Consider the following 21,080-nt stretch of genomic DNA (forward strand, 5'->3'; position numbering starts at 1 on the left):
CCAAGATGCTGTATGGTTGGATAGGATTTTTGCACAGAAAAAAGAAAGTGATGTACAGAAAATATAAGTGAAATACAGAAACAGCTGGATTGGTTACAGCCTGGCCTTTGCCTTATTTGTACACAGTTTGAACAGTTGGCTGCCTGTGGCTAGCTGCAACTCAGTAATTCATACGGTAGCAAATTATAGTCTATTTACACATACAATTAGTATACAGTTCACTAAATACTGAGAAATGTTTCAGGACAAGCTTAAAATATGTAAGGAGACAGCTTTAGGCTAAATTTTAACACCCACTCTCAAGAGAATATTTTCAGTCTCTTGAGAATGAGAACTTATTCTCTATCACAAACCATGCCAAGTAATTTATGAGAGATTTGTCCTCATAACCCAAACACCTCCCATTAGTCCCCACTTTCCAATACAACCAAACTAGGGATCAAATTTCAACATGAGTTTTGTTGGGGACAAGCAAACTATATCCAAGCCATAACCTGAGGATAGTACCTGCTAAATAGAAAGTTCATGGTCAATATTGAATATCAAAAATGATTAATTAGTCTAATTAGTCTCATAAAAATCTTCAACTTGTGGATCCATAAAGACTCTGGCGTTGCTTGTATTTTCCAATAAATACTCTTATTCACTCTCTTAAACAAATTATTTTATTCTACACTTTATCCCAACAGAACCCTAACCCTTTATAGGGACCCTATATAACTGTAACCCTTTTCCTTATTATGTTTATTTCTTTATTATGACTTAGCCCAGCTGGACTTGCAAAAAATAATATATTCATAGTCTGTGTTCATTCAGCACCCAGTTATGAAGAATCAGAAGACTACCTGGGAGGTCAAAGATTTTTACTTGCTCTAGAGTAGCTCAAAAAGGCTACTTGGACACAAAGGTACAAAGTAGGCAAGGGAGATTCTCCAGAATATATCTAAGGTAAGTAATATAACCTCTAGAACATCTATGCATTCTTGATTTTTTAAAAAACTGTTTTCATTTTTGTGGGATCATAGTAGGTGATATATTTATGGGGTACATGAGATATTAATATTTTGATACAGGCATGTAATGTGAAATAATCACGTCATTGAGAATGAGATATCCATCCACTCGAGCATTTATCCTTTGTGTTACAAACAACCCAATTACATTATTTTAGTTATTTTATTTTATTCATGTATTTATGTATGTATTTATTTATTTATATTTATTTTTTGAGATGGAGTTTTGCTCTTGTTGACCAGGCTGCAGCACAATGGTGCAATCTCAGCTCACTGCAACCTCTGCCTCCCGGGTTCAAGCGATTCTCCTGCCTCAGCATACCGAGTAGCTGGGATTATAGGCATGCGCCGCCACTCCCGACTAATTTTGTATTTTTAGTAGAGACAAGTTTTCTCCATGTTGGTCAGGCTGGTCTCAAACTCCCTACCTCAAGTGATCAGCCCTCCTCATCCCCCCAAAGTGCTGGGAGTATAGGCTTGAGCCACTAAGCTCGGCCTATTTTAGTTATTTAAAAATGTACACATTATTATCAACTATCCTGTTGTGCTATCAAATAGTAGGTCTTATTCATTCTTTCTAACTATTAACATTCCCTATTAACACTCCCTACCTGCTTCCCAAACCCCCACTACCCTTCCCAGCCTCTGGTAACAATTTTTCTACTGTACATGTCCAAGAGTTCAATTGTTTTGATTTTTGGATCCCACAGATAAGTGAAAACATGTGATGTTTGTTTTTCTTAGCCTGCCTTATTTCACTTAACATAATGACATCCAGTTCCATCCATATTGTTGCAAATGACAGAATCTCATTCTTTTTTTATGGCCAAAGAGTATGCCATTACATATATTAGGACATTATCCATTCATCTGTTGATGGTCACTGAAATTGCTTCCTTATCTTAGCTATGTGAACAGTGCTGCAACAAACATGGTAATGCAGATATTTCTCTGATATACTGATTTCTTTTCTTTTGAGTATATACCCAATAACGGGATTGCTGAATCGTATGGTAGCTCTATTTTTTGCTTTTCTGAGGAATCTCCAAACTGTTTTCTTCAGCGATTGTACTAATTTACATTCCCACCAACAGTGTGTGAAGGTTCTCTTTTCTCCACATTCACACCAGCATTTGTTATTGCTTGTCTTTGGATAAAAGACAGTTTAACTGGGGTGAGAGAATATCTCATTGTACTTTTACTTTTCATTTCTCTGATGATCAATGACATTGAGCACTTTTGCCATTTGTATGTCTTCTTTTAAGAAATGTCTATTTAAATCTTTTGCCCAGCTTTTTATTGAACTATTAGATACTTTCCTACAGAGTTGTTTGAACTACTTATATCTTCTGGTTATTAATCCCTTGTCAGGTGGATAGTTTGCAAATATCTTCTTCCATGCTGTGGGTTATCTCTTCATTTTGTTGATGGTTTTCTTTGCTGTGCAGAAGCTTTTTAAATTGATGTGATCCATTTTGGCTTTGGTTGCCACTTGTGGGATATTGCTCAAGAAACTTTTGCCCAGACCAATGTCTTGAAGACGTTTCCCAAAGTTTTCTTGAAATAATTTTATAGTTTATGTCTTAGATTTAAGTTTTTCGTCTATTTTTATTTGATTTGTGTATATGTCAAGAGATAGGGGTCTATTTTCATTCTTCTGCATATGGATACCCAGTTTTCCCAGTACAATTTATTGAAGAGACTGTCTTTTCCTTGGTGTATGTTCTTGGCACCTTTGTGGAAATTGAGCTCACTGTAGGTATGTGGATTTGTTTCTGGGTTCTCTATTCTGTTCCATTGGTCTATGTTTCTGTTTTTACTTAAGCCAGTACCATGCTGTTTGGGTTACTATAGCTCTGTATTATAATTTGAAGTCAGGTACTGTGATTCCTCGAGCTTTGTTCTTTTGCTCAGGATAGTGTGGGCTATTCTGGGCCTTTTGTGGTTCTGTATAAAATTTAGGATAGTTTTTCCTATTTATGCAAAGAATTCATTGGTATTTTGACAGGGATTGCATTGAATCTGTAGATAGCTTTGGAGAATAAAGGCATTTTAACAATATTGATTCTTCCAATCCATGAACATTGAATATTTTTCCATTTCTTGGTGTCCTTTTCAACTTCCTTCCTCAGTGTTTTATAATTTTCATTATCGAGATATTTCACCTGCTTGGTTAATTTTTAGGTATTTAGTTTTGTGTGTGGCTATTGTAAATGGAATTACTTTTTTTAATTTCTTTTTCAGATTGTTCCCTGTTGACATTTAGAAATGCTACTGATTTTTTACGTTAATTTTGTATTCTCCAACTTTTTTTTGCTTTTTAGTTTTAATCGTTTGTGTGTGTGTGTGTGGAGTATTTAGTATTTTCCAAATGTAAAATCATATCATCTGCAAACAAGTATAGTTTGACTTCTTCCTTTCCAATTCAGATATCCTTTATATCTTTCTCTTGTCTGATGGCTCTAACTAGGACTTCCATTTCTATGTTGAATAACAGCAGTGACAGTGGGCATCCTTGTTGTGTTCTAGATCTTAGAAAAAAGGCTTTCAGTTCTTTCTTGTTCAGTAGGATACCAGCTGTGAGTCTGTCATATGTGACTTTTATTATGTTGAGGTATATTCCTTCTACACCCAGTTTTTTGAGAGTTTTTATCATAAGGGAAGTTAAAAGTTATCAAATGCTACTTGGGCATCAATTAAAATGACTGTGTGATATTTTTCCTCATTCTGTTGATATGATGGATCACATTGATTTGCATATGTTAAACCATCCTTGCATCACAGGGATAAATCTCACTTGATCATAATGAATGATCTTTCTAATGTATTGTTGAACTTGGTTTTCTAGTATTTCATTGAGAATTTCTGCATGAATATTCATCAGAGATATTGGTCTGTAGTTTTTGTTTTGTTTTGTTTTGTTTGAGGTGTCTGTCTGGTTTTGGTATCAAGGTAATACTGGCCTCATAGAACGAGTTTGAAGGTGATCCCTCCTATTCTATTTTCTGGAATAGTTTGAGTAAGAATGTTATTAGTTCTTCTTTAAATGTTTGATAGAATTCAGCAGTGAAGCCATCAGGTCCCAGGCTTTTCTTTACTGGGAGGATTTTATTATGCCTTTGATCTTGTTATTTGTTATTGATCTGTTCAGGTTTTGGATTTCTTCATGGTTTAATCTTGGTAGATTGTATGTGTCTAAAAATTTATTCACTTCATCTAGTTTTCCCAATTTATTGGCATATAGCTGCTCATAGTAGCCCCTAATGAATTTAAATTTCTGCAGTATCAGTTGTAATGTCTACTTTTTCATTTCTGATTTTATTTATTTGTATCTTCTCTCTTTTTCTCTTAGATACTCTGGCTACACGTTTATCAATTTTGCTTAGCCTTCCAAAAATAAATATTCTTGATTTTTTACATACTGTAAATAAGAAGTATCTGTATCATCTTTGCAGTTTACTTCCCATTGATTAATAATTAAGAAACATTTAAAAATCTCTTTCTCTGCAAAAATAGAATATTTTAAGATTTTTATAAAGTAATATAGAAAGTTCTGTGCTGCAGTCAAATCAAGACAATATTTTGTTTAAGTATTATGGTAATGTTAGCTGTTCAGAGAAACTCAATGGCTATTTTTTTTGTTACTGGCAGTCATAGTAGTGCCCTGGGCAAAGTTATGAAAGGCTCATTAACATTATTAGCCATAATAAACCAGCATTTTTATTATATTAAGTCAATTTTTTTCACAGTATGTAAAATATTTTGAAACAGAATTGGCATATTATGTATTTTCTTTAATATCCATGGGTTTATATATATTAATAGATTAAGCAGCAAATGAGTGTTTGCCTTTGGATAGTTTGAACATTGCATTAAGCTCCTTATGAGTTTCTCATTTTCTTTCTTCAGCCTTACTTGTTCCTGACTTTTAGTAGCCCGATATGCATCACTGTCATTTTTTCATTAGTGCTGCTACCATGAGCATTTATGATAATTCAGTGTATATGCCATAGTTATTACTGTAAGCCTCTGAACTGAGAATTAAACCTCATAAAGTCAGTTAACTGTGTAGAATATTTCAGTCTATCACTGTCAATTATTCTTAAAGACTATAGCCTCCCACCCAGTGCACTGAGTAACTCAAGAAATAGGAAGATATTTTCGTTTATATAATAAGGTTGACATGTGCCTTAACAACCCTCTTGAGCATGTCAATAAAAACATACCATACTTTCTATAGGTAATTGTTACCATGCCCTCTAATTGTTGATATCTGATAAAATCTTCTATCATATATTTGATACACTTTTGCACAACATAATGATACACAATAAAATGCTAATATTTTGTTTAAGTATTATAGTAATGATAGCTGATATATGATAATGGCCCCATCAGATTATAATACCATCTTTTTTATCATACTTTTTCTATGTTTAGATATATTTAGATATAGAAATGCCTGCCATTGTGTTACAGTTGCCTACAGGATTCAATACAGTAACATTGTATACAGGTTTGTAGTGTAAGAGCAATAGACTATAACATGTAGCCTAGGTGTGTGGTAGGCTATACCATCAAGATTTACGTAAGTACACTCTATGATGTTCACACAATGAAAAAAAAATTTCTAATGATGCATTTTTCAGAATGCATTCCTGTCATTAATCAACACATAACTGTATTCAAATATATGATCAATAGCTATAAACCACAGATTCATATAGACCATTTGATAATTATAAACGTTGAAGATACCAGATAATACTTCATTTTGTAAAATTCAGGAAAAATAAAAAGATTTGGCAAGTGACAGATACATATCTGTGGATGTAGGTTTCTTTTGCTGTAGTTTTCATTTCTTCAATGTGTATTATGTGAAATTTACAGGTTTATACATATGTAATAAATATTTAGCTTTTTTTGTTCTTGAAATGTGTTAATATTATTTACATTTAAGCTATTTACCATCTATGTTTTAAAGATTTACCTATATATTATTTGCACATATTTCCATTTAAAAAGAAAAAACATATCACCAAAAAAAAAAAAATGAAATTTATGCTCTTATCATTAAAAAAAAACTCGTTAGGCAGTAAGAAATGACTGAGGATTTTTTATATACTCCAAGGGTGATTTGTTTCTATTGGTGGAGGTAATTATATTGCATTGTAACTTCAACATGCATTCTACACTAACTTTTGTAAATAGCAATAGCAAACAGCTGTTTCTAAACTCATCTTCAAAAAAAAGGGTTCAGTATTGGCAGAAAAGTATAGAACATACTATTTTAGATAAAAATATTAAGAGAATTCTGAGAATGAAGTAGACTTAAAGTTGAAGACAAAAAGAAAATGCTTGGAAATCATCATTCTCAGTAAACTATCGCAAGAACAAAAAACCAAACACCGCATATTCTCACGCATAGGTGGGAATTGAACAATGAGAACACATGGACACAGGAAGGGGAACATCACACTTCGGGGACTGTTGTGGGGTGTGGGGAGGGGGGAGGGATAGCATTGGGAGATATACCTAATGCTAGATGACGAGTTGGTGGGTGCAGCGCACCAGCATGGCACATGTATACATACGTAACTTACCTGCATGTTGCGCACATGTACCATAGAGCCTAAAGTATAATAATAATGATAATAATAATAATAATAATAAAAAGAAAAAAAAAAAGAAAATGCTTGTATGCATTAAAATAAATGAAATGACATATTGTGGCCAATACTATGCCCCACAGGTTTTATGGATGTTAAATAACTTAATATATATAAAGACATACTAGTATCATTATTTCAGAAGTGAGCGATCTCAGACTCTGAGACTGCAAGTAACTTGCCCATGATTATGTTGCTAGTAAATGATATAAAGATGCTGAAATGCAGATAGTTTGCATTTGCAAAAGAAAGTGAAGCAACTGAAGGAACAAATCGTGTTTGGAAAGTGTACTACCTCTAGTTATAATGACCAACATATGAGCTTGCCTCCTAAGGCCAACCAACCTAAAGTAACAACTAATTAACAGGAACTGGTTTCCACTCTGGGATTCAATTATGCAAAAAGTTGCATTTAAAAAAATAATAATTAATGTAATTTTATTTAACTATTTTTGAAAAATACTTCTTTACTTTCCAAAATATACTTTAAATTTTTATTCAAATTCACGTAAAGCACTGACAAAGTGGTCAAAAACATTCCATGAATAAATTTAGGGGAATTACTTTATTAAAAAAAACCTCAAAGACACTTTCTTTGTGTGTGTGGATATACTAGGTTAAGTGTTTATCCTTTGGGACATTGAACAAACCTCAACTTTTTAATACATGTTTTTCTGACCCTCTTAGAGAGTATTTGTCAATCTTTCCTTTTTTCTGAACCAATTTTCTCATACCTTCCATGGCAATTCACACATTGCAATGAAATTATATTTTCATGCTTTCTTCATTAAGTAAACTGCATCGAACACAGGTAGAACTGGGTGTTTATTCCACCTCTGTAGTCCCACCACTAAATAAGAGACTGAATACATGTGTAATAGTGTAATAAAAAGCACATGTGCTTAATTATATTTTAAAGTAGAGGTGGAAAATACTTTTTGAATTCAGAGTAAGATTTCAAATGTGATGTTTGAATCTGAACAAAATATTAGGTTTTTAAAAATATGGCCGGGCATGGTGGCTCACGCCTGTAATCCCAGCACTTTGGGAGGCTAAGGCGGGCGGATCACGAGGTCAGGAGATCAAGGCCATCCTGGCTAACATGGTGAAACTCCGTCTCTACTAAAAACCCAAAAAATTAGCCAGGCATGGTGGCGGGTGCCTGTAGTCCCAACCACTTGGGAGGCTGAGGCAGGAGAAAGGCATGAACCCGGGAGGCAGAGCTTGCAGTGAGCCGAGATCGGGCAACTGCACTCCAGCTTGGGCAACAGAGCAAGACTCCGTCTAAAAAAACAAAACGAAACAGAACATACAAACAAATATATATATATATGGACTACAAGAACATTGAGTCACTTTCAAATGGATTTTCATAAGAGCATTAGCAAAAATGTCAGTTTTATGAAAGTTCAGACACTGTAACACATGGCCAAGGTATTACCAAGCTAAATATATGATTATTTTCTTCCCCTCCCCTATCAGAATGAATACATACATAGGAAGAGTGTCTAGGAAATCTCCACACACCCCATTCCCAGGCATACACAAAAATTAGCTAGGTTTTGGTAAAAAGAAAATGTCATAAGGGGGAGCATTTAGGTGTGGCTGACTTTTTAAAGTTCTGAATATAATAATACAAAATCTGTTTAAATATTTGAAATGTTTTAAGAACATACTGACAACCTGCTAGTTTCATTATTGAATGTTTCTTCTAGACAAATCTTCAGTTTCCCAAAGGAGTTGTGTGCACAATTGCTTTTGCTATTACTAATTTTTGGTAACTTGTTCACTTGTTCTCAAGTAGTTCTGTTTGTAGCTACATTTTATGGTGTGCCACTAAACTGCAATAGTCTCTGAATGCATTTCTTAAGCAAAATATAAGGTAATTACAATGGCAGCTTGACAATGAAAGAGGAAAACATTCTACTCTATACATGACTACTTTATCTTCATGATTTTAATAGTCTAAGGAACAAATTAACTGTTAACAACAAAGTTCCTAACCTATAATCAGAATAAATTCCACCTATATTGTTCATAAACATCTCAGCAACTATCAAAGTGTTTACTTCCATAAGGTAGGAAATGATAAATTATGTAAAATGATTGTTTGGAAATAAAACCAGTAACTAGACATTCTTTTATAATGTCTCCTCAAAGCAAATTCTACTTTTAGGTTTTTTTTTTTCCTACCTGTCTCCTTCCCATGAAAATCTCATATTCAATTTCACAGCACCACTGTTTCAATAGAGATTACTATCCCCTTTAAGAAGAAGATTATTGTGCAAGCACAAAACTAATAATAATTTGATTACTGGAAATTATTTATTTCAGATGGGACAGTATATTGATCAATATTTAAGTTTAAGTAAACAAAAGTCTTTAATTTTGTCTAAAAATTAATTTATTAAAATGAAACTAGTGGCCAGATACCAACTCTTGACAGCTTTGCCAGATTAGATGACTTCTACCTGGTGACAAGGGATTAAGATTCCCAAGAAAGGATTAAAAATATTCAACGTTGCTTATTTTACAGTAATATTTTTAATATTTTACATTTATAAGGCTTCTTTTGGTACTAACAGTACAAAGAATTAATGTACTAAAAACATAATTTCACAATAGCTAATGAAACCCATAGGACGGTCTTGTGAATCCATATTGGAATAGCCTTAAAAACTGTCACCATATGGTTTTATTTATTTATTTTTCTTTTTTTTTCTTTTTATTATTATTATTATTATTATTATTATTATTATTATTATACTTTAGGCTCTATGGTACATGTGTGCAACGTGCAGGTAAGTTACATATGTATACATGTGCCATGCTGGTGCGCTGCACCCACCAACTCGTCATCTAGCATTAGGTATATCTCCCAATGCTATCCCTCCCCCCTCCCCCCACCCCACAACAGTCCCACAATGTTCTCATTGTTCAATTCCCACCTATGAGTGAGAATATGCGGTGTTTGGTTTTTTGTTCTTGCGATAGTTTACTGAGAATGATGATTTCCAATTTCATCCATATCCCTACAAAGGACATGAACTCATCATTTTTTATGGCTGCATAGTATTCCATGGTGTATATGTGCCACATTTTCCTAATCCAGTCTATGATTGTTGGACATTTGGGTTGGTTCCAAGTCTTTGCTATTGTGAATAATGCTGCAATAAACATACGTGTGCATGTGTCTTTATAGCAGCATGATTTATAGTCCTTTGGGTATATACCCAGTGATGGGATGGCTGGGGCAAATGGTATTTCTAGTTCTAGATCCCTGAGGAATCGCCACACTGACTTCCACAAGGGTTGAACTAGTTTACAGTCCCACCAACAGTGTCAAAGTGTTCCTATTTCTCCACATCCTCTCCAGCACCTGTTGTTTCCTGACTTTTTAATGATTGCCATTCTAACTGGTGTGAGATGGTATCTCATTGTGGTTTTGATTTGCATTTCTCTGATGGCCAGTGATGGTGAGCATTTTTTCATGTGTTTTTGGGCTGCATAAATGTCTTCTTTTGAGAAGTGTCTGTTCATATCCTTCGCCCACTTTTTGATGGGGTTGTTTGTTTTTTTCTTGTAAATTTGTTGGAGTTCATTGTAGATTCTGGATATTAGCCCTTTGTCAGATGAGTAGGTTGCGAAAATTTTCTCCCATTTTGTAGGTTGCCTGTTCACTCTGATGGTAGTTTCTTTTGCTGTGCAGAAGCTCTTTAGTTTAATTAGATCTCATTTGTCAATTTTGGCTTTTGTTGCCATTGCTTTTGGTGTTTTCGACATGAAGTCCTTGCCCATGCCTATGTCCTGAATGGTAATGCCTAGGTTTTCTTCTAGGGTTTTTATGGTTTTAGGTCTAACATTTAAGTCTTTAATCCATCTTGAATTGATTTTTGTATAAGGTGTAAGGAAGGGATCCAGTTTCAGCTTTCTCCATATGGCTAGCCAGTTTTCCCAGCACCATTTATTAAATAGGGAATCCTTTCCCCATTTCTTGTTTTTGTCAGGTTTGTCAAAGATCAGATAGTTGTAGATATGTGGCATTATTTCTGATGGCTCTGTTCTGTTCCATTGATCTATATCTCTGTTTTGGTACCAGTACCATGCTGTTTTGGTTACTGTAGCCTTGTAGTATAGTTTGAAGTCAGGTAGTGTGATGCCTCCAGCTTTGTTCTTTTGGCTTAGGATTGACTTGGCAATGCGGGCTCTTTTTTGGTTCCATATGAAATTTAAAGTAGTTTTTTCCAATTCTGTGAAGAAAGTCATTGGTAACTTGATGGGGATGGCATTGAATCTGTAAATTACCTTGGGAAGGATGGCCATTTTCATGATATTGATTCTTCCTACCCATGAGCATGGAATGTTCTTCCATTTGTTTGTATCCTCTTTTATTTCCTTGAGCAGTGGTTTGTAGTTCTTGAAGAGGTCCTTCACATCCCTTGTAAGTTGGATTCCTAGGTATTTTATTCTCTTTGAAGCAATTGTGAATGGGAGTTCACTCATGATTTGGCTCTCTCTTTGTCTGTTATTGATGTATAAGAATGCTTCTGATTTTTGTACATTGATTTTGTATCCTGAGACTTTGCTGAAGTTGCTTATCAGCTTAAGGAGATTTTGGGCTGAGACAATGGGGTTTTCTAGATATACTATCATGTCATCTGCAAACAGGGACAATTTGACTTCCTCTTTTCCTAATTGAATACCCTTGATTTCCTTCTCTTGCCTAATTGCCCTGGCCAGAACTTCCAACACTATGTTGAATAGAAGTGGTGAGAGAGGGCATCCCTGTCTTGTGCCAGTTTTCAAAGGGAATGCTTCCAGTTTTTGCCCATTCAGTATATTGGCTGTGGGTTTGTCATAAATAGCTCTTATTATTTTGAGATATGTCCCATCAATACCTAATTTATTGAGAGTTTTTAGCATGAAGGGCTGTTGAATTTTGTCAAAGGCCTTTTCTGCATCAATTGAGATAATCATGTGGTTTTTGTCTTTGGTTCTGTTTATATGCTGGATTACATTTATTGATTTGTGTATATTGAACCAGCCTTGCATCCCAGGAATGAAGCCGACTTGATCATGCTGGATAAGCTTTTTGATGTGCTGCTGGATTCTGTTTGCCAATATTTTATTGAGGATTTTTGCATCAATGTTCATCAAGGATATTGGTCTAAAATTCTCTTTTTTTGTTGTGTCTCTGCCAGGCTTTGGTATCAGGATGATGCTGGCCTCGTAAAATGAGTTAGGGAGGATTCACTCTTTTTCTATTGATTGGAATATTTTCAGAAGGAATGGTACCTGCTCCTCCTTGTACCTCTGGTAGAATTCGGCTGTGAACCCATCTGGTCCTGGACTTTTTTTGGTTGGTAAGCTATTGATTATTGCCACAATTTCAGCTCCTGTTATTGGTGTATTCAGAGATTCAACTTCTCCCTGGTTTAGTCTTGGGAGGGTGTATGTGTTGAGGAATTTATCCATTTCTTCTAGATTTTCTAGTTTATTTGCATAGAAGTGTTTGTAATATTCTCTGATGGTAGTTTGTATTTCTGTGGGATCGGTGGTGATATCCCCTTTATCATTTTTTATTGCATCTATTTGATTCTTCTCTCTTTTTTTCTTTATTAATCTTGCTAGCGGTCTATCAATTTTGTTGATCCTTTCAAAAAACCAGCTCCTGGATTCATTTATTTTTTGAAGGGTTTTTTGTGTCTCTATTTCCTTCAGTTCTGCTCTGATTTTAGTTATTTCTTGCCTTCTGCTAGCTTTTGAGTGTTTGCTCTTGCTTTTCTAGTTCTTTTAATTGTGATGTTAGGGTGTTAATTTTGGATCTTTCCTGCTTTCTCTTGTGGGCATTTAGTGCTATAAATTTCCCTCTACGCACTGCTTTCAATGCATCCCAGAGATTCTGGTATGTTGTGTCTTGGTTCTCGTTGGTTTCAAAGAACATCTTTATTTCTGCCTTCATTTCGTTATGTACCCAGTAGTCATTCAGGAGCAGGTTGTTCAGTTTCCATGTAGTTGAGTGGTTTTGAGTGAGATTCTTAATCCTGAGTTCTAGCTTGATTGCACTGTGATCTGAGAGATAGTTTGTTATAATTTCTGTTCTTTTACATTTATTGAGGAGAGCTTTACTTCCAAGTATATGGTCAATTTTGGAATAGGTGTGGTGTGGTGCTGAAAAAAATGTATATTCTGTTGATTTGGGGTGGAGAGTTCTGTAGATGTCTATTAGGTCCGCTTGGTGCAGAGCTGAGTTCAATTCCTGGATATCCTTGTTGACTTTCTGTCTCGTTGATCTGTCTAATGTTGACAGTGGGGTGTTAAAGTCTCCCATTATTAATGTGTGGGAGTCTAAGTCTCTTTGTAGGTCACTCAGGACTTGCTTTATGAATCTGGGTGCTCCTGTATTGGGTGTATATATATTTAGGATGGTTAGCTCTTCTTGTTGAATTAATCCCTTTACCATTATGTAATGGCCTTCTTTGTCTCTTTTGATCTTTGTTGGTTTAAAGTCTGTTTTATCAGAGACTAGGATTGCAACCCCTGCCTTTTTTTGTTTTCCATTTGCTTGGTAGATCCTCCTCCATCCTTTTATTTTGAGCCTATGTGTGTCTCTGCACGTGAGATGGGTTTCCTGAATACAGCACACTGATGGGTCTTGAGTCTTTATCCAATTTGCCAGTCTGTGTCTTTTAATTGGAGCATTTAGTCCATTTACATTTAAAGTTAATATTGTTATGTGTGAATCTGATCCTGTCATTATGATATTAGCTGGTTATTTTGCTCGTTAGTTGATGCAGTCTCTTCCTAGTCTCGATGGTCTTTACATTTCGGTATGATTTTGCAGTGGCTGGTACCGGTTGTGCCTTTCCATGTTTAGCGCTTCCTTCAGGAGCTCTTTTAGGGCAGGCCTGGTGGTGACAAAATCTCTCAGCATTTGCTTGTCTGTAAAGTATTTTATTTCTCCTTCACTTATGAAGCTTAGTTTGGCTGGATATGAAATTCTGGGTTGAAAATTCTTTTCTTTAAGAATGTTGAATATTGGCCCCCACTCTCTTCTGGCTTGTAGGGTTTCTGCCGAGAGATCCGCTGTTAGTCTGATGGGCTTCCCTTTGATGGTAACCCGACCTTTCTCTCTGGCTGCCCTTAACATTTTTTCCTTCATTTCAACTTTGGTGAATCTGACAATTATGTGTCTTGGAGTTGCTCTTCTTGAGCAGTATCTTTGTGGTGTTCTCTGTATTTCCTGAATCTGAATGTTGGCCTGCCTTGCCAGATTGGGGAAGTTCTCCTGGATAATATCCTGCAGAGTGTTTTCCAACTTGGTTCCATTCTCCCCGTCACTTTCAGGTACACCAATCAGACGTAGATTTGGTCTTTTCACATAGTCCCACATTTCTTGGAGGCTTTGCTTGTTTCTTTTTATTCTTTTTTCTCTAAACTTCCCTTCTCACTTCATTTCATTCATTTCATCTTCCAGGGCTGATACCCTTTCTTCCATTTGATCGCATTGGCTCCTGAGGCTTCTGCATTCTTCATGTAGTTCTCGAGCCTTGGTTTTCAGCTCCATCAGCTCCTTTAAGCACTTCTCTGTATTGGTTATTCTAGTTATACATTCTTCTAAATTTTTTTCAAAGTTTTCACCTTCTTTGCCTTTGGTTTGAATATCCTCCCGTAGCTCGGAGTAATTTGATCATATGAAGCCTTCTTCTCTCAGCTCGTCAAAGTCATTCTCTGTCCAGCTTTGTTCCATTGCTGGTGAGGAACTGCGTTCCTTTGGTGGAGGAGAGGTACTCTGCTTTTTAGAGTTTCCAGTTTTTCTGCTCTGTTTTTTCCCCATCTTTGTGGTTTTATCTACTTTTGGTCTTTGATGATGGTGATGTACAGATGGGTTTTTGGTGTGGATGTCCTTTCTGTTAGTTTTCCTTCTAACAGACAGGACCCTCAGCTGCAGGTCTGTTGGAGTACCTGGCCGGCCGTGTGAGGTGTCAGTCTGCCCCTGCTGGGGGGTGCCTCCCAGTTAGGCTGCTCGGGGGTCAGGGGTCAGGGACCCACTTGAGGGGGCAGTCAGCCCGTTCTCAGATCTCCAGTTGCGTGCTGGGAGAACCACTGCTCTCCTCAAAGCTGTCAGACAGGGACATTTAAGTCTGCAGAGGTTACTGCTGTCTTTTTGTTTGTCTGTGCCCTGCCTCCAGAGGTGGAGCCTACAGAGGCAGGCAGGCCTCCTTGAGCTGTGGTGGGCTCCACCCAGTTCAAGCTTCCAGGCTGCTTTGTTTACCTAAGCGAGCCTGGGCAATGGCAGGCGCCCCTCCCCCAGCCTCGCTGCCGACTTGCTGTTTGATCTCAGACTGCTGTGCTAGCAATCAGCGAGACTCCGTGGGCGTAGGACCCTCTGAGCCAGGTGCGGGCTATACTCTCCTGGGGCACCGTTTCCTAAGCCCGTCAGAAAAGCACAGTATTCGGGTGGGAGTGGCACCCCTGGAAAGGGAACTGCCTGACCCCTTGCACTTCCCGAGTGAGGCAATGCCTCGCCCCTGCTTCGGCTGGCACACGGTGCGCTCACCCACTGACCTGCACCCACTGTCTGGCACTCCCTAGTGAGATGAACACGGTACCTCAGATGGAAATGCAGAAATCACCCGTCTTCTGCGTCTCTCGCGCTGGGAGCTGTAGACCGGAGCTGTTCCTATTCGGCCATCTTGGCTCCTCCCCACCATATGGTTTTAACATGAAGTATTCAATAAGGGTGCAAAGTGAGACATAGTTCAAATTTTACAGACTTACGTTTCCTTTCTCAGCCTCTGAACTAGTGTCTAAAATTATTAATCAGCATAACTACTCTAGAATACATTTTGGTTTCTTAAATATGACCTTTTATGATGGAATGAGTTTAGTTCTACTAAAAAATGAATTAATGTAAAACGGAATATGTGTATATTCTTTAATACACATAAAAAGCAAAAAAAATTTATTGTTTAAGAAGACCTTTAAAGGGGGCAGAAGAGGGGAAGTGAAAACAAAGTGAATGAAAATTAAATTTCTTCAGATCTAAGATTTACATGGTCATCCTTTTCCCAAAATGTACCAATTTATGTTTTCAAAAAGATATCATTATTCTAATATTTAGTAACTTTGCAATTAATGTTGACTCTGTCATAAACACTATTACATATACTTGCTATTTCATAAGTATTTCATCTCAGAAGCCTGCTGTGCTTTTCTGGTCTTCTAATTAATGAGCTTTTCCCACCTTGTGATTATCTAATTTTCACTTAATTGCTTTATAGCAATAAAGTTTATCTTGCATTCTTCTCCCATCAGGGTGAGACTTTTTAAAATGCAACAAATCTTCAACCTGTAGAGCTGAAGATGATACGTTATATTAGGATGATTTCTCTTCCTCTGAGATTTAGAAAATTGCATTTTCAACTGAAGGTTGAAAAGATTATTATAAGCCACCTATAGCCACTTTTTCATCACTTATTGAATGTCATAAATAAACAATTTTTGGAAAAGAACATTTTTCAAGGAAAAGAAGAAAATATGAAACAATATTATACAAAATCTATTTCCTTTTTATTGACTTTTGATATGAGATCTCTTTCATACTCACAGTTTCACCAACTTATTTTCTAAAACTTATTTTACTACTTCTACAACTCTGGCAAGTGCTCAAACATAATTTGAGCTACTGATTAAATAATACAATAACTAAAGAAATCTTCATATGTTTATTTTTATTATGCTCATCCTTTTCTTTAATAAGAATCTATACATTAACAGAACATTTACAGTCATGACAAAACTTCTTTTATGTTTGATACCATATACACTACTGTAATAATTTGCATATTAAGCATAAAGCTGTAGCAATCATGTAAATTAATATATACCTTTTAATGTCACCATTCAGACTCAGAACAATTATTTAGACCTCATTTTTATATCCTGGTTTTACTGTATCTAAAAACAATAAAGCAGTGGAGTCTTACAGATAAAGCCTCTGCATATAAAAGCTTTGTTCTTAAAGGACCTAGCTCAATTCTGCTATCAGAATGAAGAAAGTTGGTAAGACTACTGTCTTCACCAAACTTAATAACATTAATGCCTATAACAGAAACCACTAATCATTTTTCTTACAGATCACTCATGAATATTACAAATTTTCAGTCTGTGATCTTTGTGAGTTTAATATTAGTTTATCTGGTTTGAAAAGCCAATATGAAGATGGATCAATAATCACTCAGCTATGTAACTGTTATTTGCCTCTCAACATTTGAGGTAAAATATAAAAACAGAACTGTTCTATTCTGAGCTTCCAAATTTGTCAATTCTCTATTGTATACATCTAGATGAAATTTGAAGAAAATTTGTTTGTGTTACCTTCAAATATGATTCATTAATTCCAGTAAGTGCTTAATGCCTTTAAACAATACTTAGCACTGCTGCCTGTGGAACTCAGTATTTAGTTTTTGTTAATGGGGTAATCAGTTATGACAGACCAATGATATCACAAGATGGGTACACTTTTGATTTTATGTAATCAATATTGCCATTGAGGTTTAAGAGGTTCTTTTGTTAAATGAGATCTCAAGATGGGTACACTTTTGATTTTATGTAATCAATATTGTCATTGAGGTTTAAGAGGTTCTTTTGTTTAAAAAATGACAACATAAAATTTCTTACTGCCTTTTAAATAGTTAGAAACTTAATTATAATCACTAGCTGTATGATTTTAACATAAAATGACAAATGTTTCATGCTTGATTTGTAAAATCTGTACTTCTAATATAACCTCCATTATTCCTGAGCACTGTTGTTACTGGAGCTTCATGTGGCTAGAAAGCTGCCAACAGGAGTGTCTCTAATGAGTACTACAATTGCAAAACGCCATAAGCATCCCAGTCTGAGTTTCATAAAAGAGATGATGAGTTATCTCATGAATACCATTATGCCATAAAAAACAAAGAAACTTTGCTGTCATGGTGTTTTCTTGGTACTAAAACTCAGTGTAGTGAATTAGATGACTAGATGAGCAATATTTGGCACTTTTTTATCCATTCATCTGTTGATGAACACTTAGGTTGCTTCCAAATCTTAGCTACTGTTAACAGTGCTGCAACAAACATGGGAATGCAGATATCACTTTGATATACTGAATTCCTTTCTTTGGTGTATATACTCAGCAGTGAGATTGCTGAATCAGAGTAGCTCAATTTTTAGGTTATTCAGAAACTTCCAAACTGTTCTCTAGAGTGGTTTTACTAATTCCTATTCCCATCTATGGTGTATAAGGGTTCCTTTTTCTCCACATCCTTGCCAGTATTTGTTATTGCCTATCTTTTGGATATACGCCATTTTAACGGAGCGAGATGATATCTCTCTCATTGTAGTTGTGATCTGCATTACTCTGATGATCAATGATGTTTAGCACCTTTTCATATGCTTGTTTGCAATTTGTATGTCTTCTTTTGAGAAATGTCTATTCAAATATTTTGTACACTTTTTTGATCAGATTATTAGATTTTTTTCCCTCTACAGTTGTTTGAGCTACTTATGTATTCTGGTTATTAATCTCTTCTCAGATGGGTAGTTTGCAAATATTTTCTCCCATTCTGTGGGTTGCCTGTTCACTTTCTTGATTGTATATTTTGCTGCGAAGAAGCTTTTTAACTTAATGCAATCCCATTTGTTCATTTTTGCGTTGGTTGCCTGTGCTTGTGGGGTACTGCTCAGGATATTTTTGCCCAGACCAATGTCCTGAAGAGTTTCCCCAATGTGTCCTTGCAGTAGTTTCATGGTTTGAGGTTTTAGATTTAAATCTTTAATTCATTTTGATTTGATTTCTATATATGGGGAGAGAGAGGGGTTGTGAACCCCAAATAAATGAGACTGGTCTCAGTCCATTTAGGAAGTTTATTTTGCCAAAGTTAAGGATGCACACCCATTACACAGCCTCAGGAGGTCCTGACCACGTGTGCCCAAGGTGGTCCGAGCGCAGCTTGGTTTTATACATTTCAGGGAGACATGAGACATTAATCAATATATGTAAGATGAAACATTCGTTTGGTCCAGAAAGGCAGGACGACTCAAAGCAAAGGCATTACTACTTGAAGTTGAGAGGGGGCTTCCAGGTCATAGGTAGATAAGAGACAAATGATTACATTATTTTGAGTTTCTGATTAACCTTTCCAAAGAAGGCAATCAGATATGCATTTGTCTCAGCGAGCAGAGGGATGACTTTGAATAGAATGGGAGGCAGGTTTACCCTAAGCATATCCCAGCTTGAGTTTTTTCCTTTAGCTTAGTGATTTGGGGGTCCAAAGATTTATTTTCCTTTCACAGGGTCTAGTTTCATTCTTTTCATATGGATATCAAGTTTCCCCAGCATCATTTGTTGAAGAGACAATTTTTTCCCCAGTGTATGTTCTTGGCATCTTTGTCAAAAATGAATTCATTGTAGGTGTGTGAATTTGCTTCTGAATTCTCTATTCTGTTCCATTGATCTATGTGTCTGCTTTTTTGCCAGCATGCTGTTTTGGTTACCATGGCTCTGTAGTAAAATTTGAAGTCAGACAATGTGACTTGTCCAGTTTTGTTCTTTTTGCTCAGGATAGCATATACTATTCTGGGTCTTTGGTGGTTCCATATACATTTCAGGGTTTTTTTTTTCTATTTCTGCAAAGAATGTCATTGGTATTTTGACAGGGATTTCATTGAGTCTGTAGATTGCTTTGGGAAATAAGGACATTTTAACAATATTGATTCTTCCAACCCATGAACATAAAATATTTTTTCATTTTTTGGTGTCCTCTTCAATTTCTTTCATCAATGTTTTATAATTTTCATTATAGAGATCTTTCACTTGTTTGGGTAAGTTAATTTCTAAGTATTTTATTGTATGCGTGGCTACTGTAAATTGGATAACTTTTAAATTCCTTTTCACATGTTCACTGTTGGCATATCAAAATGCTACTGATTTTTGTGTGTTGATTTTGTGTCCTGCAACATTACTGATTTTTAAAATCAGCTCTAATAATTTTTGTGGAATCTTTAGGTTTTTCTAAATATAAGATCATATAATCAGCAAGCAAGGATAACTTGACTTTTTCCTTTTCAATTTGGATGTCTTTTATGTTTTTCTCTTGTCTGATTCTTCTAGCTAGGCCTTCTGGTACTATGTTGAATAACAGTAGCAACAGTGCACATCCTTGTGCTGCTTCAGATCTTAGAGAAAAGGCTTTCCATTTTTTTTTTTTCCTATTCAGTATGATACTAGCTGTGGGTCTGTCATATATGGCTTTCACTGTGTTGAAATATGTTCCTTCTACACCCAGTTTTTTTTAAGGATTTTATCATGAATGAATATTAAACATTAGCTAATGCTTTTTCACCATCAATTAAAATACTTATGTGGTTTTGTTTTTAGTTCTGTTCATGTGATGTATCACATTGATCGATTTGCATATGTTGAACCATCCTTGCATCCAAGGCATAAATCCCACTTGGTCATGTTGAATGATCTTTCTAATGTATTGTTGAATTTGGTTTGCTAGGATTTCATCGAGGATTTTTGTATAAATATTTATCAGAGATATTGGCCTATAGGATATTGGTCTATAGTATTTTTTTTTAATGTGTCTTTGTCATGTTTTTGTTTCTGGGTAATACTGGACTCGTGAAATGAGTTTGGAAGAATTCATTTCTTCTTTGTTTCTCAGAATAGTTTTAATAGGAGAATAGGATTTACATTACTTCTTCTTTAAATGTTTGGCAGAATTCAGCAGTAAAGCCATCAGTGTGCAGGACTTCTTTTTTTTTTCTGGAAGAGTCTTTATTATGGCTTCAATCTCATTACTTGTTATTGGTCTGTTCATGTTTTAGAGTTCTTTCTGGTTCAATCTTAGCAGGTTCTATGTATCTAAGAATCTGTCCATTTCTTCTGGATTTTTAAAACTTATTGGCGTATAGGTCCTCATAGTTGTCACTAATAATCCTTTGAATTTCTGCAATGTCAGGTGTAATGCCTCCTTTTTCATTTCTGATTTTATTTATTGTAGCTTCTCTCTTTTTTTTCTTATTCAGTCTGGATAAAATTTTGTCAATTTTGTCTAAATTTTCAAAGAAACAACTTTTTGTTTCATTAATTTTTATATTTATTTCAATTTTATTTCTGCTCTAATCTTTATTATTTATTTTCTTCTACTAATTCTGGATTTGATTTACTCTTACTTTTCTAGGTTCATAATATGCATTATTAGATTGTTTATTTGAAGTTTTTTCTCTTTTTTTGACATAGGCACTTACACCCCTTAATTTTCCTCTTAGCACTGCTTTTGCTGTATCTGATAGGTTTTGGTATGTTGTATTTTCATTATCAGTTGTTTCAAGAAAAATTTCA

This window comes from Pongo pygmaeus, chromosome X (genome assembly GCF_028885625.2).
Source record: "Pongo pygmaeus isolate AG05252 chromosome X, NHGRI_mPonPyg2-v2.0_pri, whole genome shotgun sequence".
Taxonomy (NCBI): Eukaryota; Metazoa; Chordata; class Mammalia; order Primates; family Hominidae; genus Pongo; species Pongo pygmaeus.